This window comes from Ursus arctos, unplaced genomic scaffold (assembly GCF_023065955.2).
Source record: "Ursus arctos isolate Adak ecotype North America unplaced genomic scaffold, UrsArc2.0 scaffold_17, whole genome shotgun sequence".
Classification (NCBI taxonomy): domain Eukaryota; kingdom Metazoa; phylum Chordata; class Mammalia; order Carnivora; family Ursidae; genus Ursus; species Ursus arctos.
Window position 1 is genome coordinate 42,066,420 of NW_026622841.1, and position 26,420 is coordinate 42,092,839.

Here is a 26,420-nt window from a genome sequence, read left to right on the forward strand (position 1 = left end):
AAGGAAAGATACGTGTTTTCTCGTTCGTTTTGTTTGGTGTGAAAGTGAAGCGGGCCCGATGGCAGCTGCTGGTACCGATTTGAGAATTACAAGTAGTTTCTTGGTCTGTAAGGATTAAAACATTAGCATAACCTGAATATCTCTGTGCTGGGGGCAGTTGTCCAGAGCCTCACAGTGATATAAGCCGGACACACACATGTGCCTAAAATCACGCCTGCCCACACATACCTGGGATACTCTAGACAGCTCAGAGCCTCAGCAGGACACGCGTGGAGGGGCTGAGGAGGTGGAATGGGCTGACTTCCCGGTGAAGCAACCGTATTAGACTTTGAGTGAAGCAACCATATTAGATGACAGGCATTAGGCTTCTCAAGTTGAAGCACAGGATAGAAGTGACTTGAGACACCCCTGAATACAGTTTGGACTCAGCCTCCATACCTGTCTATGTCAGGATATGTCCATGATGGGAATGGCCCCCTTTGTGCAGTGTTCACCCACAGCATCCTTACATGGCAGGCCTGACAATGGTCACCATCTATCTGTCTCTTAGCTGTGTTTGAGGATAGACAATTTAGACATTTTATGGAAAAAATATCTTCAGGTGAACGTAGAAACAGGGAAAGAAATGAAAAACTCTTTCTTTCATGCTGCTGGTATGCTGTGGTTACCTCTCTTTTTTGCTATGATGTTTGTATGTACCTATCTCTGTGCATATCCTGTGAAGTCTGTTATAATCTGTAAGGTTATTTTCTTTCTTCTTCACTAGGAGTAATTACTCTTGTACCCATTTGTTCCTTTTGCCTCCCTAGACCCAGTGCCTGGAAGAATGCTGGCACTTAAATCTATTGAATAAAAGAATCCCATGAGTCATGATGGAAAGAAAATCAGGGTAACTTAGTATTTCGGATAAATACAATATGCTCTTCCTGGTGTCCCAGCTTCCAGGGTCAGGTCAAAGATGTTCCGCCATGTCTTCTGCCCTCTATGCCATAACCAGTAAAACACTAGGGGTTTGGTCAGTCTTTCAAGAGAACCTTAAGAAGTTAGGAATCATAGACTTGTTTCTAAGAGGATATGCCCTCTTCTTAAGTGACCATTTCAGAGGATCCTCAAGTGGTTTCCAGTAATAGAAGGCAACATTCATAGTTAAATACAAGTCTCCAAAATTGACAGATTGTCCCTGAATATTTGTTTGCCTGGAAGCACTTTTGCTGTAGTGGTTTGCATCTCTAATTGTTTAATGGGGAATGTATCGTTTAGGTCCAAAGAAAAAACAAGAAATACCCATGTTGTGTTGTTGGGTTTTGTAAATGCATAATTAGGATTTAAATCAGCATTTTCGGTTTGATGACAGCTTTTTCTAGACAGGCATGATTAGAAGGCACGAGGAATTTGGAATGCTTCCTTTTGGGCCCCACAATTATTTTTCTCTGGTGTGCCCTGCTGACCTGACCACATCCAAACCTATAACTTCGTATATTCAATGAACAATTATCGGTTTGGTACCTGCTATGAGACTCTTCCCAGTAAGCCGTAGATGCTGTGTTGGTCTGCTTGGGAGACCGTGTCTCTGAGTATCACTGTACTTTATGTATTCCTAAGGGCACTTTTGTCTGTATTAGATTATGGCCTCTGTGCTTACTTTAGAAGCTAGCCCCATCATAAAATTGTACTGCATCTAAGCGAATTTTACCTTAGGACTATATTAAAATCCCAGAATGGAGATGTCTGGTAGACTACGGTACATTTGGGTCTGATTCTCAGAGGAGAGTTTGGGAATAAAATTATGGGTAGAAACCCATTATATTTGGCTTTTATTGTTGTTCTATTTTTTTTTCAACAAACATATGTTTGGTATTTATTATATGGATTAAGAATTGACTAAAAATAGTCATGACCTTTGTCCTCATAGAGCTTACAATACAGCAGGGAAGGCAGACATCACACAAATCATGTCAAGTGTGAGGGGTGCTCCAATAGGATAAGAATAAAGTCCCCAAAGCACGTTAGAAGGGAACCTAATTTAGGTTCCTAAGTGAATCTCACTTTTTTGTCCAGGTAGTGGATGGAGACATGCTGAAATCAGCGAAGGTAAGGCTGCGCACGCTTAGTGTTAAGTCACAATTATCCATGCTCACTGGGCCGCATCCTCATTTTCCTGAAGCCAAGGACACGTGCTGGGAATGTTCTGACTGAGAATATAGAAAGGGGTACAGGCTGGTGGGGCCAATCAAGAGGAGGAGAAATTGTTTGCCTCTCCTTGTCCTTCTTGCTCATGACATTGGTGTGAGCTCTGGTGACTGGAACTGCTCCAGCTGTCCGGTGGCTGGGGGAAGGACACATACCTTGACATCACTGGCCTGCTGGATATTTTATCTCCAGGTTGCCTGCCAGGTGAGCTAATTAAATCTACTTATTGATTAAACCATTGTTCTTTTGGTGCTTTCTTACTTATGCTTGAAAGCATTCATAAACCAGGTAAAGGGAAGCTGGGGAAATTAAACAGGGGCAGACTGTTCCAAGCAGACATGAACAAAGGCCCAAAGGTGAAAGAGCATGTGGTCTAATGATAGATATAAATTCTGTAAAATGTAGGGTTCCCGCAGAGTATTTGGCAATACGGTAAAATGGAAAATCCTGTCTGTTACAAAATAACTGATGCTGGATGAATATATCCTCCTCCTCCTTTAAACCCTTCTTCCTCCTCCTTGCCTTTATTTCCCTCCACATTCTCTTTCTCCTCTTGTTTCCCCCTCTCCTTATTCCTCTTTCCCTTTACCTCTCACTTTTCCCTCTCCTCTTTTACCCCTGGGCTCAGGAGAAATTAAGATAAATCTCTGGACAAAAACTGAATGAGCTAAAGACCAGAATGACAAGGAAAGCTGCAGATGCTCTGAGCAGATTTACCTGCATGAGGAACCTGAAGCTATTGGCATTGCCAGTTGGTGAGGCCAGACGACAGGGTTTTGGACCTTTGTGGCAGAGAGAGTTAGGAATGAGATATTGCAGAAAGCTAGGACCCTCCTAGGGTCACATACTCGGGGAGGGGTTGGTGAGAAAAAATACCTCCTGGCTAAGGCAAATGACAGAGATACTTGTCTGTCCCAAAGGATTTATAATCAGACACGAGCTCCTCACACAAGTTTGGAGATTAAATAACCCTATTTTGGTGCTATGAAAAATCTTAAGACAAGAAAGTAATTTCAAGTGGACTTCCATTGTCATGTCCAAGGGCACTTAGTGGAACCCAGATCCATACTGAAAGAACAATCTATCAGCCCACTGTCCTCCAAATCCAGAGTCACATCAGTCAAATATAAATTCATAGTCCAAAGTCATTGAACACACAAGTAAATGAGCCATCGTGGCCCCTCAAGGACTTTAGATAATAGAATAATTATAAAACACATAGAATTTTAAAAATATAAAAAAAGATTTAAAAGGGAGTGAAAAGCAGAACTAAGGAGAAAGAGACTATAAATATGATCAAAAAAGTTAGAAAAAGACCAACAGAAGTCTATAAATTAAGCAATGTACTCATTACAATGATACTATTAATAAATATTATCAGCACATTAGACACACATGAAGAAAGAGACTGAGTAAATCAGGGCCATGTTTTCAGCCTCCAATATACAAGGCAATGACCTAGGGAGTTTGTTAAATTCAGGTCCTGATTCTCTAGGTCTGGGGTGGGACCAAAAGACTAAATTTCTAATAAGTTCTCAGGTGATGCCCATACTTGAGGATCAAGGGACTAGAAGACAGATTTGAAAAACGTGGCCCAGTGAGACAAAGAGATAGAAAATACCTTTCTGATGGGTGCCTGGGTGGCTCAGTAGGTTGAGTATCCAACTCTTGATTTCAGCTCAGGTCATGATCTCAGGGTCATAGAGTTGAGCCCTGCATCAAGCCCCATGTTTGGCTCCACACTCACTGGGGAGTCTGCTTGAGATTCTTTCCCTCTCCCTTTGCCCATCCCCCACTCTCTCTCTCAAATAAGTAAATAAATCTTAAAAAAAAGAAAAAGAGAGGAAAATATCTCCCTGAGTAGCAAGAATAAGAACAGAAAGAAAAGGGGTGAAACAATATTTGAAAAGATAATGGCAGAGAATGTTCCAGACCTAATGAAAGACATGAATTCATAGATTAAGGGAACCATACCCAAGGAAGGAAGGAAGGAAGGAAGAGAGGCACAGAGAGAGAAGAACTCTTACCTTGGAAAACTGTATTGTCAAAGAAAGGGATCTTAAAATCAGCCAGAGAAGAAAATGTTTACCTACAAAACAAACAAACAAACAAACCCACCAATGTAATTGATGTTAGAATTCTCAACAGTACCAATGGATGTGGAATAATATTTTCCAATGTTGAGAGAGAAAGAAAAAAAATCCTGTCAGCCATCCAGCTGAACTATCAGGCATCCATTTAAACTACCCTTCAAGAGGAAAGGACAAATTAAGTCATTTTTCAGATAAGCAGAAACAGAGTTTGTGACCAACTCTCACTCAGAGGTCTTCTAGTGATTCTCAAAGTGTGGGCACCACCACCAGCAGCAGCACCGCCTGGGAATATGTGAGAAACGCAGCTGTTTGGGCCGTGCCCCAAGCCCTTGGGTCAGAAACGCCGAGGTGCACATGGAGCTCTCCTGGTGATCAGATGTGGCTCCGATTGGAGAAGCCTCGTCTGGAGGCAGCACATGGAGTAGGAGGAAAAACGTTCTGAGGGAAGGGCTGAGACACAAAATGGAATCTTGGTCAAATACTTTGATAAACTTTAGGTTAACCTAAACCCAATATTAACTAAGTAAAACAATAATAATATCAAAGTTGGGCATAAAAATAATAAGAAAATTAAAATGTTGAACAACAAGAAAAGTTAGGATGGGATGATTGTAGTTAACATGTTCCCAAAGAGGACAAAGATCGGATACAATTTTTCTGACTATTACGACAATAATAATTATTCAACGATGTGATCTAGATGTTAGCCATATTAATGCTACCTATAATATTTGGCTTAGAAATATTATAAATTACACTTTTCGAATGCTGTCGACTGCGTTACGTTATTTAATCTTCATAACAACCCTATTAAATGAGCAGCCCAAACATATTCTCTTTTAAAAATGATGAGAAAACTAAGGGACATTGTAACTTGACCAAAATCCCATATTTGGGGTGTGGCTGAGATAGAATCCAAGTATTTGGATTCCAGGCCTTTATTCTGGCTTTTCCCATTATCTCACTATTGCGTTTTTATCGCTAATAAAAATGTTATGCAAGCATACTCTTCTGTAGAAAAATATACTCTTCGAAAACTTTTCAAGAACAATTTTTGTATCTCTTTTTATATAATACAAACAGAAAAGGAGGTATTTAAAAAAAAAACACCTTTTTTATTTCGATCGTAACAAAACTCTACTCTCTGTACATATGCTTAAATGATTTATGGCCTTGTTCTTCCCGGAGAAATAGATTCAGAAGGAGAAGATAGAATGACAGCATTATTTTTTTTTCCAATGTGAAATCTAAGAAGACTTGGAAAAACTTCCTCATAATAATATTCTTTTAAAGATAAGATTGGTTCCCATCAGTCAAATAAAGCGGATAATATAAATGACAGACTTAATCATGTGCATCTGCTTTGGAGTCTCAGACTAAGTGTTTCTCGAAGTGTCTTTCATGGATTCTGTAGGATAGCTGGTGATGATTATGTTGTAATGTAAACATTGGTCCCTTTGCCTGCAAACCATTGCAAAGAATAAACAGGCGATCCTCCCTTCATAGCAACTAGAGACAATACATGTCTGTTTTAAGGTTGGCCATTACCAGAGCCCCTTAGCCTTATACAATGCTGCAGAATTTTCTATAACCTTTATCTATAATTAGATTTACATTTTAAAGCTAAAAGATCTTTTGATTTTAAAATTTACGCTGGGTCAAAACCTGGTGAGTCATTTGTGGAATTTTTTCCTATAATAATTGAAGGAATTTTCCAATTGGAACGAATGCCAAGATGAATTTCTTGGCCTTCTGTAATACCTTTCATGTAAAGGTCTTCATGTGCATTGCAGACACAAGCTCATTAGCTTCCTGACAGCCTTGGGAGCCGGGTAAGTGCTATCAGATGTAGAAACTGAGGGTAGGGGAGATTAACATGCAGCGAACGCTGGTCCATCTTAGATTCAAATCAGGAGCTCAGCATCTTTCCTTGGAACACAGATTTTTATTTTTACAGGACGTAATAATTACATGTTTTAGATTGCTCAGTATAGTTTGAAGTGACTCAAATATGGAAACATTCATTACATCCTTTGGGGGATGATTTTGATCTTGTGGAGGGGTTTTCTGTTTAACTTGTTATATATATTTTGATTCAGTAAATCTCATTCCATCTAAGAGAGTTATTTCCCCCCTGGGAGAAGGACTCATTTTTCTTTTTAGTCTTTCTCCTTTAGTTTAGTAATTTTTGAAACATATTCATTTTTTTCAATAAATATTGTAGCATACCTACCACATGCTCATTCCTGTGGTATATTTGAGTGTACAAAGATGAGTAAGACATACTCTTTCCTGCATTGGAAAGGGGCATGAGGTTAAATCTATAGATGGGCTTGGCATTAAGGGATTGAAAGGTAAGAATCTTGCTTGAAGTAGACCACAGAAGAACTTTTTCCAGCAGAGAGGGACTGGTAGGGTGAATTTCTTTATGCCTTTGCCATAGGGGAAGGCGGAGGTGATCTCATTGTTCTGGACTTTGGCAGCTGTTTAGAATAACAATAATAAAATGGCTGCAAGGCCATTGGCCATACTCACAGAATGGAGTACAGACATGAACCCAAGCCTCCAAAAGACTTGGGTTCTCAGGGAGAGCTTTCACTTCTGGGTAAAAAAAGGAAAAACGGAAGAGAAAAAAACTTGGAGAGAAGAGGTAGATGAACCTCCTTATGGGTCAATCTTGGCCGCTGGCGTACTGTTTGTCTAAGTCTACAAGACGTGTGTACAGCAGACTGAGCGGAGCCAAGCATTTGTTTATTCACTAAATGTTTACCGTGGACCAACTCTGTCTCATGAAGCTTACCTTTTCCTGAGGGGGAATAGGAAACAAATAATAAGGAGGCAAGATACATTCCGATAGTGGTAATTGCTGCTATGCACTGAATATTTGTGTCCCTTCAGAATTTATATGTTGAAGTCTAATGCCCAATGTCTTGGCATTATTAGGAAGTGAGACCTTTGAGAGGTGCTTCAGTCACAAGAGTACAGCCCTCCTGAAGAGGATCAGTGCCTTATAAAAGAGACCTCAGAATGCTTGTTGCCTTCCGATGAGGGAGGTTACAGTGAAAATATGGCCGTCTGTGAGCAAGCAGGTCTCACTGCAACCGTGACAAATAAATGTTTGTTGTTTACCAACCACCCAGTTTCAGTATTCTGTTATAGTAGCCTGAGCTAAGACAACTGCTATGAAGAAAATAAAATAAGATGCTGTGATAGAGATTCGGGGAAGTTTATTTTAGATAAGACAGGAGCTGTCTTTTTATCTTAGACTTAAATAATAAGGAGTTGGCTATACAAGGTCCCAGAGAAGCAGTATTCCAGGAAGGACAAGAGTTTCTGGAAAGGCCCTAAAATGGGAGCATACTTAGTATTTTTACGGAATAGAAAGGAGTGACGGGGGTATTAGTATGACGTAGTGGGGTCAGACAATATAGGGGCTAGAGTAGTAAAAACTGCTTAGAAAATATTCTAAGCCTGGTGGAAAGCCGTTGAAGTATTTTAAGCAAGGGGGAGACATGAGTTTCAAGTGACCTGATTTGAAAAAAGAAAGATCATTGTAAATGTCATATATAGAAGAAATGATTATAAAGAGGCAAGCATGGAAATCAGAGACAGGCAGGTAGTAAAGCAATTTAGGCAAGGGCTGATGTCATCTGGATCAAGGTTGTAGCAGTAATGATGGAGAGAAGTGGGCATATTTGGGGGGTGCCTCTGACAGCTTGCTTATACCTGCCTTTGTGCATATTAGGAAAAGGCACCATTTGCTCAAGTAAAAACAAATTTTAAGTTAGAATATTATTATACAAACAGAACCCTTTTGGGGGCTGCATGGGATCTAGGCTAACTTTTTAATAATCCAAGTGGGTATCTGTTCTGGCTGGGGCATACCCATACCCACTCACAGACTCTATGGATACTAGCCACGTTCACCCAGCAGGCATCCCAGCCCCCAAACAAGCAATCATACAGATCTAGAGCTGTGGGTATTTGTGTGTGGGTTGAGAGATGGAACTCAAACATCCCAGAATTCTACTGGGACTGGGTTTAGCTCCCTGAGGATATGTGTTTCAGTGAATTTGTGTGTGCGTGTACATGGTGCTGTGTACCCATGTGTGATTATGGAGGAGGAAGCTTGGTTTCGCTGCTCTAAGACTTGACTAGCAGAGCACAGAGGAGAGGTATGTGTTACTGAGAGGGTTTACTCAGAGAAGGAGTGCTGCTCTGAGCAAATGATTCTTGAGCTGAGAGGTGAAAGATAAATCGGTTATAGGTAGCTATAATAGGTCAAACTGTGTTCCCCCAAAAGATATGTCCAAGTCCTAACCCCTAGTACCTGTGAATGTAACCTTATTGTGAAAGAGTCTTTGCAGATGTTAAGGAATATAAAATGAGACCATCCAGGATTAACCAGATGGGCCCTGAATCCAGTGAAAATTGACACTATAGGAAGAGGAGAAGGCACAGAAAGAGAAAACACACAGAAAATGGAAGTGAAAGGCCAGGCAAAATGTGAGTGAGAGGCAGTGTTTGGGGTTATGCAGCCACAAGGTGAAGATGGCCAAGGATTGCCTGGAGCCACAAGAAGCGGAAGAGGCCAAGAATTCTCCTCTGGAGGCTTCAGAAGGGACATGGCCCTGCTATCACCTTGACCTTGAACCTCTAGCCTCCAAACTGTGGGATAATAGGTTTCATCTGTTGTAAGCCACTAAGTTTGTGGTAATTTGTTATGTCAGCCCCAAGAAATGAATAGAGGAGGTGAAGGGGGCAGGGAGGTAATGAGGGTTTACTATGCGGAGTAGGGAGGTATGAACAAAAGTTCTGTGGTGGGACTGGATACAGTGTTGTTTAGAAACAGCATGGTGACTGTGGCTGGAGCAGGTGAAGATGGGGCTAGAGCAGTAGACAGGAGCAGAGAATTCTCAACTTTGAAGGTTTGTTAAAACACTATGGTCTTTATTCTAAGAGCGGTGGGGAGCCAACGACATGTTTTAAGTAGGAAATGACAAGATCATGCTTGTCTTCTAGCACATCACTTTGGCTTTATCATGGAGAATGAGTTGGAGGGAGCCAAGAGTAGCTACGAGACTGGATAGAAGGCTATTGATTGCTCTATTCTAAAGTCATGGCATTAAAATCCACGAAAAATCCAAGAGATCTTTGGGGAAAAAAAATCGATAGGACTTGGCTACACTTAGGATATGGTGGGTGAAGGTAATGAAACTGAAGTATCAAGAATGTTCTTTCTAGCAATGACAGGGACACCTCTGACAATAAAGCCACTGTATTTCTTGGGTAATGTGATTGATGATTTTTGTGTATCAACTTGACTGGACTAAGGAATGCCCAGAAAGCTGGTAAAACATTTCTGAGTGTGTCTGTGAGGGTGTTTCTGGAAGAGAATCACATTTGAATTTGTAGACTGAGTAATGAATGCTCTCATTATTGTGAATGGGCATCATCTAACCAACTGAAGGGCTGAATGGAAAACAACAATGACAACAAAACCCAGAGGATGAGTAAATTTTCCCTCTCTGCTTGAGCTGGGGTATCCATCTTCTCCTGATGTGGGACATGAGCACCCCTGGTTCTCAGGCCTTCTGGTTTGGACTGGAATCACACCACTGGGTCTCCTGGGCCTCCAGCTTGTAGAAAATAGACCATGGAACTTCCCAGCCTCCATATTTACATGAACCAATCCTTCATAATAATTTCTTTCTATGTATCTATGTGTATTCTGTTAGTTCTGTTTCTCTAGAAAGCCCTGACCAACTCAGAGAAGATTGTGAATTCAAATGGGCACTGGGGGGTTGTGGTCTTTGAGATATCCAAGCAGAGACAGGAGGTGGGCAACTGGATCTGTGAGACTGGGCATCAGATCTGAGCTCTAGGCATAAACTTAAACTTATTTGAATATAAGTGGTCATAGAAAGTGGATGATACTTCTTGGGGAAAGAATCAAGAAAAAAAAAAAAAGCTCTGAAGAACCATAATATTTATTGGCTGGCGAAACAGTGGCATCCAGAGAGGCACGAGAAGAGCAGAGATTGTTGAGTCGTGAAAACTTAGAGAAGAGAGAATTTCAGGCAAAAGGCGTGTTCAAAATCATGGAAATACTGAGAAGTCAGGTAAGATGACAACCCTTACTAACATGGAACTCTCTGGTAACCCCAACAAGAACTGTTTCAACGGGCTAATAGAAGTGGGAGGGGAGACAGGGTCCATTAGGACCTATCTGTATCTATCGTGTTAAGGGGTTTGGTGTATTTTAGTTAAAATAATTTATTACTTACAATATGGAACCAATCCAATTGACAACTTTAAGGAAATGATGCATGAACATAGATATTTCCAGGCCCCTCACTCCCTACCCTTTTCTTATCACCATTCCTTCCAAATATGAAACCACAATGTTCTTATCACTCCAGTGGCTAATATCAAAATTCTGCTTGCAAGAATATCATTCTTTGGATTCACACTGGGAATCAAATGCCAGGGGAGGGAAAAATTCAATTACATTCTCAGATTTGTTTCTGCTTTTAAATTTCCCGATTCTATGATTTAAGTAGGGGTCAAAAAATGCATGAAAACAGATTTGATAGCGGGCATTGGGAGAGAAGGGGAAGTGATGAGTCTCTTGAGCAGGAATGACAGACACTAAGAGCAGAGTTGTGCAAAATGAGGTGTTGTGGTTGCCTCTGGCTCCACTTGTCATGGGATCTATTAAAGTCAGGAGAATTCACATGTTAACTTCCTAGAATGTACAATCTCTGGATGCTGCCAGAGATTGTCAAGAAGGAGGAGGGACAATCACTTCATGTTGGAGATCTATACGTAGTTTCATTAGATTCTCCCCAGGATTGTTTGTTGTTGTTGTTGTTTTAAGATTTTGTTTATTTATTTATTTATTTGAGAGAGAGAGAAAGAGAAAGCATGAGCGGGGGAGAGAGGCAAGCCGACTCCATGCTGAGCATGGAGCCCAACATGGGACTTGATCCCACGCCCCTGAGATCATGGCCTGAGCCGAAACCAAGAGTTGGACGCTTAACTGACTGAGCCACACAGGTGCCCCTCTCCTCTGGATTTTATAATAGCAATATTAAAATTCCCATTTACAGATGAGCAAATTGGGAGTTTAAAATAAAAACATATAAAAACATATAAAACATATAAAATAAAAACATATGCTGTCTATCCATTATTAGTTTGGGTACTATATTTCTTTTTTTTTTTTCAAGATTTTATTTATTTATTTGAGAGACAGAGTGTGTGCAGGAGCATGGGGGAGGGGCAGAAGGAGAGAGAGCGGTAGACTCCCCACAGAGCAGGGAGCCCAACATAGGGCTCAGTCCCAGGATCCCGAGATCACGACCTGAGGCGAAGGCAGACGCTTAACCAACTGAACCACCCAGGCATCCCTGGGTACTGTGTTTCCTAAATTTCAGATTGTTACACCCACAGCTTAGTTATACCCACTGATAGAAACTTGCTAGAAGGACTTTGCTATGGGCACAATATGTGCTCAGTTCCTCTAGGATAGGAAGAATGAAGTGGAAGCTTCCAGATTTGTCCAGGAGGGTAAATTAGGAATAAGTTCCTATCACTCCCAGCAGCAGGCTCGGCAGATCTCAGGGTAATCAGCACACCCACCCAATTCCTTTCCATGAACCAGAAATAAAGAATGTAATTGAATGCTTTGGGTTGTGTGGCTCTCTCATAGTCCTGCACCCCCGCCCTCCATCCCGGTTCATGTTTTATGGGGCAGTCTCTGTGCTAAATGGCCAGCGGCAGACAGATCAGAGTAGGGAGTAGAGTTAAACAGTCAATGTCATAGTTCTTGGACTTTCAAAGTTTTACCTCCCATGAATCGATGTCATTGTTCCTTTTCCTTGAGGACACAGAAAGTGAGTTGCTTTTTCCACACCCCTCCTGCCTTTCTTTCTTTTTTTTTTCCCCTCCTGCCCTTCTTGAGATTTTTTTTCAATCCTAGTTTTAATTCAAGCATGTAAACATAATATGGTTTTGTCGATAAAACATTTAGTCAGAGACACAAGGATGCTGAGTCCCTTTCATCGCTCCTTCCCTGACACTGAAAGAGAAGGAGAGAAAATAATTTATCTCCTTTTACTAATTAGAATATTGAGAGAAGGAGAGATTTAGGGATGGAATCAGAGTGACAAAATTGTCAGTGACTTATTCATAGATTCGGGAAGATCTTCTTCCTGTTTGTTTGGTTTTTGGAGGTTTTTTTTGGAGGGGGAGTCTCAATTTTTTTTCTTCAGATGCTGATTAAAAAAATAAAAAAATTGAGCACCATTACCATGGAGGTTGGGGGAGAGTGAGTTTGAGCAATGGAGGCAGGAATGGTAATGAGCGCTTCCATCACCACGGCCACCCTTATTCTGCCTGTCGTCTTTACAATTCCCCTTCATGAGAGAAACAAGAGCTCCTAATGGGAAGATAAATCTCTAGGGGCAGACGGCTCTGGGTTGGTGTCTCACCTCTGCAGCCTCCACCTTACTCACTGAGTGAGACAAACTTTTCTCAGCCCCTTCTTTTATCTGGAGACAGTAGGAGCCACCCCACAAGTTTATTGTGAAGACGTGAAAAATAATAGGCACATTTCCAACAATAACCATATATTCGGGGTGGATCTGAGTTAGATTAGCTAACTTTGTATGCTGCCTCTAGAGCCTTCAAACCTGGTTTGTATTTAGTTTGAGCAAAGACTCTCTTATTCATATGGCTTATGTAGGTCGGACTCTAGGAGGTTTCTGCATTGCTCTAGAAGAGATTTCGGAGCTGAGACACACAGGTCTTTGCTATATCCTTGGGAACAGGCTAGCGTCCCACGATTCTCCTATGCATAGTGTGACTCAGGAGCAAATGGGTGGCTGCACTAGGGGCTATCTTCTGGTATATGAAGACAACCAAGAAAGCCTTTCCATATAGAGGTCATTCGGAGAGCATCTGGTGTGTGTTAGAGAGTCCAGGCCCACATTTGCCATGGTTCCCAGCCCATGTGGTAGATTGAAGTCCTGCTCAGGTAGGAAACAAGAATCTCTGCTTTTTCAAAGCTATGCTGTGATCAACAGAGTGGAAAGGCTCAGGTAAGAATAATGCATAACTGTCATTTATGGATTTTAAGAGTTCTAAAAGGTAGCATTACTTGCATCATTCGTATTTAGTTACTTGGTATTGACCCTGCCTTTCTGAGGATGCTTAGCGTTTTTCTTCTGCTTTGGTCTTTGAAACTGTTTCATCAGCTTTTTCCCCAGGTGTAAGCCAGTCAGCACTGATTTGAAACTAGAGGTCTTAAACATCTCACCACATGATAGAGGCATTGCACATTAGGACCAACCATCAACCAGGCAGCTACTCTTAGGCTTTCAAAACCTCATGATTTAGACAAGTGCTGTGTTGAGGCCACTGGAGAAATCATTCATTTTAGTGACAAAGATCAGCTGTACTGATGGGCTGAGGAAACACCACAGTACAAGCCAACTAACTTTTCCACTTCATAGCTAGTTATGTCACCCTAGAGACAAAGTCATGGCCTATGGTGAGACTCTGTCTTAAGTTTCTTGCCATCCTATCAATGCCAACTAAATTATAAAAGTATTTGGAGAATCATATCACCTGGGCTCACTCTGGCCTCCAGGGTATGGACACAGAAAGAGAGAAACCACCAGATGAGCTGATCATGTCTTTGGTGAAAAAGACACATCCGAGTGTTTTGTGCCAAGGGAATTAGGAACCCCGCAGTCGTATCAGTTTAAGAACAATCTCATTGGATCTCTTAAATAAAGCAAGTGCAGAACAAGCCAGTTCCTGGATAGTAGATGCAGAATCTCCTGGGGAGACTCAGTAAGTTGTGCTAAGAATCCAAATAGCACCTGTCCCTTCTCACTGATAATAAATCAGTACCCAGTAGGAGACAAGAGGTTGCCTTTTAATGGGTTCTTCTCTTTACCCACAAAAATGACTCCTGTCCTTACCTGTATTTTGGGGTGGGTTGCTTATTCCTCCCCCAAATAAAATACACCTATTTTTCTCATCACTTGTCATGCAAATAAATTATTTAGCCATATTCTCCTCTTGCTTATAGCTACAAAGATGTGTCATGACTACTTTTTATTTCTCCAAGGAAATGGTAGAGTTTAAAGGTGAATGAACAAAACTTCCTTAACATAGGTAATAAACTGCTATTGATCATTGGATTTAGAAGTAGGTATAAAAATGCAAGTATGCCCTCATGGTTTATCTTGCTTTTTTTCCATACACAGAGTGCATGCTGGGGCTGTGTAAGTCCCCATTCACCTGCCCCTTCTTCCAACTGTGAATGTATTATGCTGGTTCAACCTAAGAAAGTTTCTGATGTTTTAATTTTTATTTTATTTTTCTTGGTAAAAATACTTAACTACAACCTCTATACCTTTACTTGTGCTGATCTATTATTTGAACAGGGTTTCATCGTGTCACTGCATATTTAATGGCATGTCTTCTTAGCTATGTCTCATGTAACCAGGTTCTAATTTCAGCTTCTGCTTAGTTAAAACACTTTGTCAAACTTCCCTATCACATATTTTTTTCCCTCTCACACATCATTTCATCCTCACTCCTGAAAAATCTGTTAGTGGCAATTCCAATATTGGCAATGTAAGAGTGAAAAAGAAAATTAAAAAGGGAAAACTGAATTTGAATGTCATCATTGCAAGGAAATGTTGATTGAACATTCTCAGTGAAAGGGCACATTACATCCCAGATATGTGTTGGCTGTTTAGCAAGAATTATTACACAAAGGTTAAATAATGTGTCATTCACTAAAATAAAAGGAGTCACTTAAATATTTATTTAAATAGATATTCCTCCAATACTTTTAAGCTTCGTTTATGTATAATTAATGAATTGAGAGGAAGATTCTGGAGCACAGAAACATAAAGTGTGAAGAACTACTGCCAATTGAGTTTCAATAAAAATGAAAAGAATGTAATCCTTGAAATGACAATGCTCTTCACTTGGAAAATATGATTTCATTTTTAGACAATTTTTTTTTGGAAACATATCTCCTACATAAAGCACTGTATGCGGTTATGTAGTTAAATAGCTTTAGACAATGTAGGATATGTAAGTATAGTATCCCCCGCCCCCTTATCCGTGGGGGATTCCAAACCCTATGTATGCTATGTTTTTTCCTATACATACCTGCCTAGGATGAAGTTTAACTTTTAAATTAGGCACAGTAAGAGATTAAGAATAACTAATAATAAAATAGAGCAAGGATAACTATATAGGGTAACAAAGTGACATGAATGTGGTTTCTCTCTCTCACTCAAAATGTTACTGTACTGTGCTCACCCGTTTTCTTGTGAGGATGTGAGGCGATAAAATGCCTATGTGATGAGACGAAGTGAGGGGAATGACATAGGCATTGTCACCTAGTGTGAGGCTACTATTGAGCTGATGATATGTCAGAAGGGGGACCATCTGCTTCCGGATCTGTGTTTGACTCTGGCTACCTGAAACCGGGGAAAGCAAAACCAGTGGATTAGGAGGGACTCCTGTAGCCTCTTTGCACAAAAAGGACAACAGAGACTTAACCAAACCTGAGTGTCAGAAATGGCCTCCCTAAGGACATCACCTCTGAGGAGGGACCTGAATGATAGGAATGTGATAAGCAGCCAATTTCTGGGAAGAGTAAGCATCACACGTGGCATCACAAAAGCCAGTGAGCTCGTAGAGCACTAGAGGAATCGGAAGATGTTGTTGGAGGGGAGAATTCTTCCTCTACCCTTCCAGATCTTCCAGCTGGACTAAGAATTCGATTGACATAGAAACAGATTAACAAGAATAAGAACCCCAAAGTTTTATTATGTGCGCATGGAGGTCCAATAATGAAACTGAGACCCAAAGAAATGACCAAGGCAGGCAGTTTTTCACATTTTAGACAAAGACATTCAATTTGTGAGGAATTTACAGGACAAAGAAAACAGGGACTTTAATTAGTAAGGAATTCTAAGCGGGCTGAGGTAGTAGACAAGTAAAAAAGCGACAAGTTTTAATTTTTACAGTTTTCTTGACTTTAAAGTCCCTTATCTCCGGTGATAAGGATGTCTTTTACTTCTTAGCACAGGGAAGGCATTTTTTCATATGGGAGGTTTATCTCTTGCTTTCAGGGGGACAGAGGAGGGTTTAAAAGTCCTTGCACTGGCTATCTCCCAAGTAGTTTTAATTTAAAATAATCAAACGCCATGTGGTACATTTTGGGACACCCTGCTGTGTGCTCCTACAATGTCTAAAGGCTGAGTTTGGGGGCACCTGTGTGGCTCAGTTGGTTAAGCATCTGACTCTTGATTTTGGCTCAGGTCATAATCTCAGGGTCGTGAGATTGAGCCCTGTGTTGGGCTCTGAGCTCAGCACAGAGTCTGCTTGGGATCCTCTCTCCTTCTGCCCCACCCCCCCACTTGTGTGTGTGCGCTCTCAATAAATAAATAAATAAATAAATAAATAAATAATAAAATCTTAAAAAAAAAAACCACACAACTGAGTTTAAAAAGCAAGAAGGATAAGGGCGCCTGGGTGGCACAGCGGTTAAGCGTCTGCCTTTGGCTCAGGGCGTGATCCCGGCGTTATGGGATCGAGCCCCACGTCAGGCTCTTCCGCTATGAGCCTGCTTCTTCCTCTCCCACTCCCCCTGCTTGTGTTCCCTCTCTCGCTGGCTGTCTCTATCTCTGTCGAATAAATAAATAAAATCTTTAAAAAAAAAATAAAAAAATAAAAAGCAAGAAGGAAATCGCGGAGAAGTGGGCTAAGTGTAGACAGGAGCCGTGTAGGTATCATCTGGTAGAAAGAAATGAATGTGGCTAGGTGTAGGTCTTTTCCTAATTAATTCTGAAACTTATAATTTGGGGATTTCCCAAAAGAAATGTGTTTAGAGCAAGATTTTTTATACAAATAGGATTTCTTATATGCAATTAAGTGCTACGTTTTCATATTTTAACCTTGTTATTTGAGAACTGTTGCTTCGGGATATATTTGCTCTTGATTTATTGATTCACATATGATTACACACAGGGCAGGTACAGAGATACGTAAGACATCGTTGCCTTCAGGAGATGATGGGGTAGCATGGTGGTGTGGGGTGGAGAGTAGGAGATAAAGGATGGGCCCTGAAACAATAAACTAAGGAGGTGGGATGGTGAGAAAAAGAAGATGATATTAGATCACCGGAGTCATCAAAACATGGCACCTACACACAACAGTGCAGAGTGCCATCCTGCACATCTCTAACCAGTAGGGAGCTTCCGTTTTTATAATGGTTTATTTGGGGGGTATCTCCTAGTTCTTTTTGGGGGTAGGGGATATGGAATTGGGGACGTGGCCAACGATAGCAACTCCCTATTAATAGGTCACTTTACACAACCCCAGGAGGACCATTCACCCAATATTCTATGTCAATGGGGTTGTGGTGACTCTCAGGGAATGTGAAAGAGTCCAGGCGTCTGCAAGACTGACCCCCGTGACCCTCTTCCTTTCAGGACACTCTTCATCATTAACCCCATGCCTGGGCCACGTTGAATAGTGAAGAGTGTATTTATAGTGTCTAGCATTGTTGGTTGGGGAAACTAGTCTCAACATTGACTTTTTAGATTTCAGAATTCCTGTTTAGTGCTCTAAGTTTGGTCTCTTCCCACTCAAAGTTGGTCATTTTGAGGAAACAGAGGTTTTCTGTTTAGCTGGAGACACACACACGCACACGCATGCACATGTACTCTTTCCTGTATTTCCTTCCTCACATCGAGCCTTGCCTAACTTTACAGAATAACATGTTCTCTTGGCTTAATGAGACTTTCTTCAGTTGGTATACTTTTTACTTCCCCAATATATAAAATCTTCTACCCTCTGGTGGGCTTTTCTCCCAATCTTCCTCTCCTAGATCACAAACAAATATTCACAACTACATTTTTAAACATAAATTATGTGTAATATTAACAAATGGTCCTTGTTTACAGCCAAAAGTACACTATTCAATAGAAAGAAAATATTTATAATACTTTCCTGTTGGTGCCAGCTCGCAGAAACAGAGCTTGACCTTACTCTACGAAATTGCCTACCAGTCAGAATTTATGAACTTCATTATATTATTTTCAACCATTGTGGTCTTAATTATTCATCTTGAGACTTTTCGGAATTTGTGTCTTTTATTAAAATCTACCCATATAACCAGGGACGATTTGGAGTAAGGTTAGACCTCGGAGGATGGGATATGGGAGCAGGGTTGTGGGGTAGCGGAATGTTCACAGGCTAGGCACAATGCAGCAGGAACTGGAACCAAGGGGAAGGCAGTGAGGATGGAGAAAAGATACAAAATTTAAAAAATATTGGAAAAGCAAAAATGGAAAGGAACTAGCGTTGACGTTTTGAACTGAGGCAAATCAAACTGACATAGACATAAACAAGATACCAAGAGAAGAATTTGAAGATGGGATGGAGAAGGAAGAGCGCCAATCCTCTAGATTTGTTTGAGCTGCTAGTAGGAAACCACCCTTTGAGGGCCAAGCAGAGGTGGAAGCCCACGCGCGCTACCTTGTCTCTCGCTTTCCTCCCTGGGCTCTCCCTTCCCATCTCCCTCTTCCACTTTCTTTTCTGCAGACTCCTCAGAAAAGGAGTGAGGCTGTGTCTGCTCGTGCTTTCAGTCCAGTTGGAGAAAAGAGCCTTTGCGAGGCCCAGCTGCAAGCTGTACCCATTTGGTTTTGCCAACTGGTCTGGGATGCAAAGAAATATTTGGGGTTGGAGCTCAAGAGAAAAGTCAGAACTCTCCACAGCTATTTGGAAGTCCTCTGCTTTGAGATGGGAAGGGATGAGAGCAATACATTTTCCTGGAAAACAAAGAGGGAAGATGAAGGCTACAGAGAGAACTCTGGGGCCGGACCCAGGAAGGAAGAGCAGAGGTGAGGTCAGGGAAGAAGCAATTCTAGGAAAAAACAAACAGGATGAACAGTGCCAGGAGGAAGGATGCTGATCAGCAGTGTGATGTGGCAGAAAGAGAATACAATCGACGTGATGGTGGATCCGGAACCAGTAGAAGAGTGGCGTGGTGAGCAGTCCGGTGCAGACTGGGGGGCTGTAAAGAATGGGTATGTGTTGCAGTCAGTAAAGGAAGAATTAAAGACAGAAGCAGTGGCTTGAGGAATTAGTAAGAAAAGGCTTAAGTTTTAAATGTGTGTAGACTTTACAGAATGCTTCCTGGCTAAGGGAAAATATCCGATAGAAAGGAAGAGTTTGAATATATGGTGGAGAGTGAAAAGTGAATCACACACACACACACACACACACACACACACACACATACACACACACACACTCAAATTCACACACATCCTCCAAGAGCCTATACGATGTCGAGACAAAGTGTCTTCCCCAGTGGATGAAGGATGTGACCCCGCACTGCAGCGAGTGGCTTGGTGAATAGAAAAAGGAGGGCTCCATGTTAGCCCCCACATGAACTCGCAACCTGTACAAAATACACCGCAAAACTCGATCTAGACAGCCTGCCCTATGCACACTTAGAAGAAGCTGTTCGTGGGGCGCCTGGGTAACTCAGTCGGTGAAGCGTCTGCCTTCGGCTCAGGTCATGATCCTGGGGTCCTGGGATCGAGTCCCATGTTGGTCTCCTTGCTCACCAGGGAGCTTGCTTTCCCCTCTCCCTGCCTGCTGCTCTCTCTCTCTCTCTGTCAAATAAATAAATAAAATGTTAAGAAAAAGAAAAAAAGAACAAAAGAAAAAGCTATTCGTGTACACTCCACTTGGTTTGTCCTCTGTGCTCAGCCACAGTCATTACTCTCTTCAGGATACATGCCTGTTCTTCCTTACAGCCAGAAAATCAGTTAGTCAATGTCCAAGGCCGAGCTCCCTCCAAATGCTGCCTCCCCAGGGTCCACAGAGGCGTCCATGCAGAAAAGCCCCTAGCTGAAGCGTGTGGCGGTCAGTAATCACATTATTAAGGACACTTTTCCTTCGTTGATGTACCCAGTCAGTTCCTTTCCTGCCACTCCTCCCTGGGACTTAGTTATAATTTTGTGATGTCGGTTATGTTTTGAAAACTAAACACATTTTTTCCCCTCAATTTGAGTAGGTAGCTTCTAGTTAGAAACACACAGTTTAATCAAGTGTGCCAGGAACAGAAATAATTAGTACTTTTTCTTCTTTCCCACTTGGAAATGAATGAAAAAAAAAAGAGTAAAAGTTAGCTATGGATATTATTTAATTTCCTTAGGAGGACACAAACCATCAGAATTGTAGCATTTGTGCTTTCTTAACTTCATGTGAAAATGTCACAGGTGTATTTTTAGTAATTTCTTCAGGGATTTGAAAGAAGAAATTTTCTATTTTCATATCTCTAGATGACAATGATCTGGATAAGAATCCACAGGGGAACTTAGGAAAGAGTCTGTCAATGAACCAAGGAGGCAGGAGGGAAGCCCTCTAGCTCCCTGACTCTAGATAAGAAGGTCACTTTCCTGTCCCCTCCTTTGTCTCTGTGTCATTGTTTGCAGGAGTAAAGAAGAGGCCCTATATTGTAGTAGCACACTGCTTGGATTACATTTCTCCCTTCCGACCTTACAACAGCTTTTGCTTTGAAAGCATGATCACCTCATGATGTCCCCTATCCCTGTTTCCATCGGTGGCCACAGGAAGTTGAGAACCTCACGTCATGCCTCATTCCCCTCATCTGAATCCCCTTGCCCCCAACCCCTGTGCATCACTGCCAACTACCACATTGAACTTGTCTTTTCCCCCCAGTTAGAGTGTAAGCGAAGGCTTTGGTCCATTTTGCTCACTGCCATATCCCAGTGTTCTGGAACAGTGATAGGCACACTGTAAGCACAGAAGAAATACTGCTTGAGTGGTGAACGGAAAAAAAAAAATTGAGGAAAGGAAAATTTGAACTTGACACAAGCTTAGATGTGGTCCATGAGAGACCAAGTAAAGGCTCCAGGATAGTGGGTCTGAGATGTCTCTAGGGTCCCATCCAGTGGTTGGTATTGCGAGGGACAGCCATAAAGATCACAGGCACAAGGACTAGAAGGTCTCTCTAGGTAGAAATCAATTTCATATAATGAGATGCCATCTTATCAACTTGCTGCAGGCAGAATATTGCTTAAAAAATAAAAAAAAAAATCTTTGAAGCTCTTGAGTAGCAGTGACTATCTACATGATGGTTTTTCCAACATAAAGTTGGAATTTATGAATGCTTTTTAAATTATTTTATTTTATTTATTTATTTATTTATGAATGCTTTTTTTTAGGTCAACATTTGCCTTCATGGAAGCTGAAGTATTTTAAACGAAATGCAAAGGTAATAGAAGCTCCCAGCATATAATTGGTACCCAACTACTGTTTGTAAGGTGAGCAGAGGTGTTCATGCCTGGGCAAAATTTGAAGAGTCTATTTTCTGCTTCAGTGTTGTGGGGCTGTTTCTCTCCTGCTGTGTGCTACCCACCCCATCCCAAAGAGCCTCTCATAGATGACCTAACTTCCCCTTTCCCTGTCTCCCCCCACCCCATAGAATTATATGACTTTTGGACATTGTTCCTGCAGAACCATGCTTTCTCTTATGAGAGTTAGTGATATTGGCTTAATCGGACAAAAGAGTTCTAGCAAACTCCTTGCTTCACAGACCAGAGCACCCAAGAACTTAACAATGCCTAAAACAAATTAAAATGATCAACCCCTAAGGAATGATGCTGGTATCAGAAATGTCAGGCAGTGTGGCAAGACAATGATGTAGGTATTTGAGACTAACTGGACTTTTTAGGTTAAGAGTTTAAAACCTAGCAGAAAGGGCAGAAAGCTGTATAGATTCAGAGGCCATTTTTTCTAAGAAGGGGTTACATAATCCTTTCATTTCCAGTAAGAGATTTGAATAGAACATTCAGACATCATTATATGCACACATAGAGTATAATTTTCACAGATTCTTTCTTAATAGGAGAAATTTCAGGTTTTAATGTCAGATCTCCTCATATTTCTACATGTCAGGAATAAATTGAGCATGTGTTAGACTTCCTAAGATAAATGTTTTGTGATTTTTCTGTTGCTAAAAGAATCAATGCATAGAAGGCACTGTAAGATAGATAGCCGAGTGGGAATGTCAGTTTAGATCTAATTTCCCATTGTTTTTGTTTTGGAGATGGTAGAGTGAGTATCAACTTTCAGGGAAGCTTACGAGGATTCACAATCTGCCCCTGGAGCGTGAAGAAACCATGGCACAAAAATTATATATTAGAACACTTCAGTTACACCCCCCTCTGTGCAGTAGATGGATAAAGAAGTACAAATATATTTCATTTCATGTTACTGCAGAGTAAATCAGTAAGTTTTTTAAAAAATCAAAATTGGTTTTACTAATGTATCATTTTATAATATTTCTGAATGCCTACCATATTCTAAATACAAAGGGTCTCTCATATGTAAAAAATTTTATAGGTAACAATTGTGGTTCATAAGCAGGAAATGTAAGGGGAAAAGTTGTGGGTCAAGTGGAGAGAGGGTGGATAAAAAATGAGAGAATAAACCATTTTGAGTAACTTTTAAGTTCAGGTACATTCTCATAAATTCTTTGAATCTTCACAATAGGATCGTGAGGGAGGTTCAGGATTTTGATTAGAATCCGGGATTTCCATCCCTTAAACTGCCAACTTCCCTGACTTTTCCTCTTCCTTCTTCTCAATCAGTCCATTACATGATGGTTTATATGAATATAGTTGGACCTGCGATTCTAGAATTTCCTCTGTTCAAAGAAAAATACTTATTTTTTAAAAGGTAATGGTTACTTTAAAAATACCCTAAATCTTCCAATTGGTCTAAAAATATTTTTTGTCTATAAAAAGAATAGCTTTATTTTTAATTTTTTTCTCTCCCAACTTTAATTTTTTTATTGTTTTTTTTTTAATCTAAATTTTAGGTAGTTAACATGCAGTGCAATATTGGAATAGAATTCAGTGATTCATCTATTATATACAAAACCCAGTGGTTATCATAACAGGAGCCCTCCTTAAAACCCATCAACCATCTGGCGATCCCCTACCCACCTCCCTCCATCAACCCTGTTTGCTCTCTATCTTTAAGAGGCTCTTATGGTTTGTTTTCCTCTCTCCATTTTTTCTTTACCCCTTCCCATATATTCATCTGCTTTCTTTCTTAAATTCTACATATGAGTGAAATCTGGTATTTGTCTTTCTCTGACTGACTGGTTTCATTTAGCATAATATACTCTGGCTCCATCCATATCGTTGCAAATGACAAGATTTCATTCTTTTTTTAATGGCTGAATAACATTCCATTGTGTGTGTGTGTGTGTGTGTGTGTGTATCACAATTTTCTTTATCCATTCATCAGTTGATGGACACTTGGGCTGTCTCTGGGTTTGGCTCTTGTGGATAATGCTGCTATAAACACCAGGGTGCATGAATTCCTTCAAATCTATTTTTGTATCCTTTGGGTAAATACCTACTAGTGCAGTTGTAGGGTATTCCTATTTTTAACATTTTGAGAATCTCCATACCGTTCTCCAGAGTGGTTGCACCAATTTGCATTCTAACCAACAGTGCAAGAGGGTTCCCCTTTCTCTGCCTCCTCACTGACACCTGTAGTTTCTTGTGTTGTTAACTTTAGCCATCCTGACAGGTGTGTGATAATATCTCATCATGGTTTTGATTTGCATTTCCCTGATGATGAGTGATGTTGAGCATCTTTTTATGTGTCTGTTAGTCGTCTAGGTGGGTGGTTTTTGTTTTGTTTTGTTTTTTTGTTTTTTGAAAAGTGTCTATTCATATCTTCTGCCCATTTCTTAACTGGGTTATTTGCTTTTGGGTGTTGAGTTTGATAAAACTATAGAACACTTAGGAAAGAAATTGAAGAGGACACAGAGAAAAACATTTTTAACAGAAAAGACATCTATTCATCCAGAAATCCTTAGGACAGCTATGAAACTTAAGACTTAAAGGTCATAAGTTCCCCGAACTCTGATCATTTTCATGAAAAACCTGCCTCACTGGAAGAAAGGTAACAAGTTACAGCTAAAAGTCCCTATTTATTATATGCTTTTAACTTAATTTAAAAATTTTTGCCATCCAAAAATAACAGAACTATGAATGAAATGGGTGAGTTGGTACTCCTATATCGTGTAGTTCATTATCTTGTAGTACAAATAGGGAAAGAAGACCTTCAACAGACATTCGACATAGTTGTAGATAATATTCCCAGGGTTTTGTCTAAATTGGTGGGTAACAAATATTTAAGATGAGAATTGCCAGTTTGTTGAATGATCCCCTCCTGTTATACTCAACATTATAATGTAAAGCAAATGATACCAACATCCCTATTCAATTTAGGCTTATTGTTTGAATAAGAGTATTTGTTTTCAACTTTGGGTCTAAATTAGTGATTTTTGGGTCACTTCCTGTCATAATTTAATTGTTACTTAAAAAAAGCCTTTCCAGGTGATTCTGATGTGAAGTCAAGTTCAGAGGAAGAGTGGCAAGACGGCAAGCAGGAGGATGTGTTAAGGTCTAAAGTGAACTCAGGATGAAGGTGGCTAAAGAAGGGGGACCAGACTGTGTGAAACTGGGACACCTCCCAGCAGGGGCGAAGACCAAGTACAGAGAAGAGGAATTGCCAGGAAGAAGAGCACCAACAGCTGTGGGAATAAATACATCATGGAAACTTAAAAGGACATGAGAAGGCTAATTTTTGAAGGCTCACTTTGCCAAGTAGAAGAAAATACTGTAGGAAAGGGAAGATACATTGCACCATACCTGACGCATAGTAGGTGCTCAAGAGATATTTGGTAACTGAATACACAGGTGGACCAGATTATGGAGGGATTTAAGAGCCAAATAAAATAATTTGTATTTCTTATTCACTATATCCTTCCAGTAGCTAGCATATATTAAAAACTCCGTAAGTAATTGCTTCATTGTTGATTGACTAATGTGACTTGCACATAGTATGTGCTGATTAAATGGTTGATATTATTCAAATTATGATTATCATTAGTTGAACACCTTTCAGGTGGAAAAATTCAATGATTTGTTTATATTGTGAGACAGTTTCTATTTTAGTCTGACAGAATATTTCAGAGAAACCATATTGCTTGAAGACATTCTATCATGTTCCAAGGAGACATTGTATAGGAATGGCATTACATCACCAGGTATAGAATTAGAGCTCGTACAATAAAATCCTCACATGAAATATGAAAACAATGAAGCTGTTCATGTAAGAATTCAATTAAGAATACCTACTATGGACCTTCTAACTGAACAAAGCGTAAAAACATTTCTGTCCTTCTAGCGCTTACATTCTAACTGAAGGAGCAGGAAATAAGCAAGATATGTAGTAGCATAGAATATGGGAAATAGTAAAGAGAAGAAAAGAGCACAGAATGAGTGCTGGGCAGAGAGAAATTCCAGAGTCAAGACTGGTGGCCAAGAAAGATCCTACTGAGAAGGGGAACATTTGAGTTAAGACCTGAAGAGTGATGAAGCAAGTCATAGAGATGAGTCTATCTGGGAAAGTGTCTTTGAAGCGGAGGGGACAGCAGGTGTAAAGACCCTGAGGCAAGAGCAGGGAGGCCAGCATATCTTGAGTGAATAAGAAAAGAATGGTAGGATATCAATGTAGACCCTCCTAGGTTACAGGAAGGACTTAGGCTTTTACCTTGAGTGATGTGGGAAGCCACCTGGTGTTTTGAAGGGTGTTGAGGTCCTGATTGGTCACCCCCCTGGCAGCCACATGCCTCTCCATGAAGCTGTCCACAATTTTATTAACTAGAATTGACTGATCCCTCCTGGGTTTTTCTTAGTATTTCTTTCTTTTGGATTACCACACTTCCTTCATTTCTGATAAAAATAGATACCGTTTTCTTTCTCCGTTCCCTGGGTTACAAATACCTTGAGGGTACCTTGTTCATATTTATGTGTCCAGAGATATCCAACATAAACTCTGTATATAGTAGACATTTACCAAGTATTTTATACAACTTTATAGCTTTATATAACTTTATATCTTTAACTATATAATCTTTATATAACTTTTCAACTTTGTTTATGGTGAATCTGATCGTAGACTATCACACGA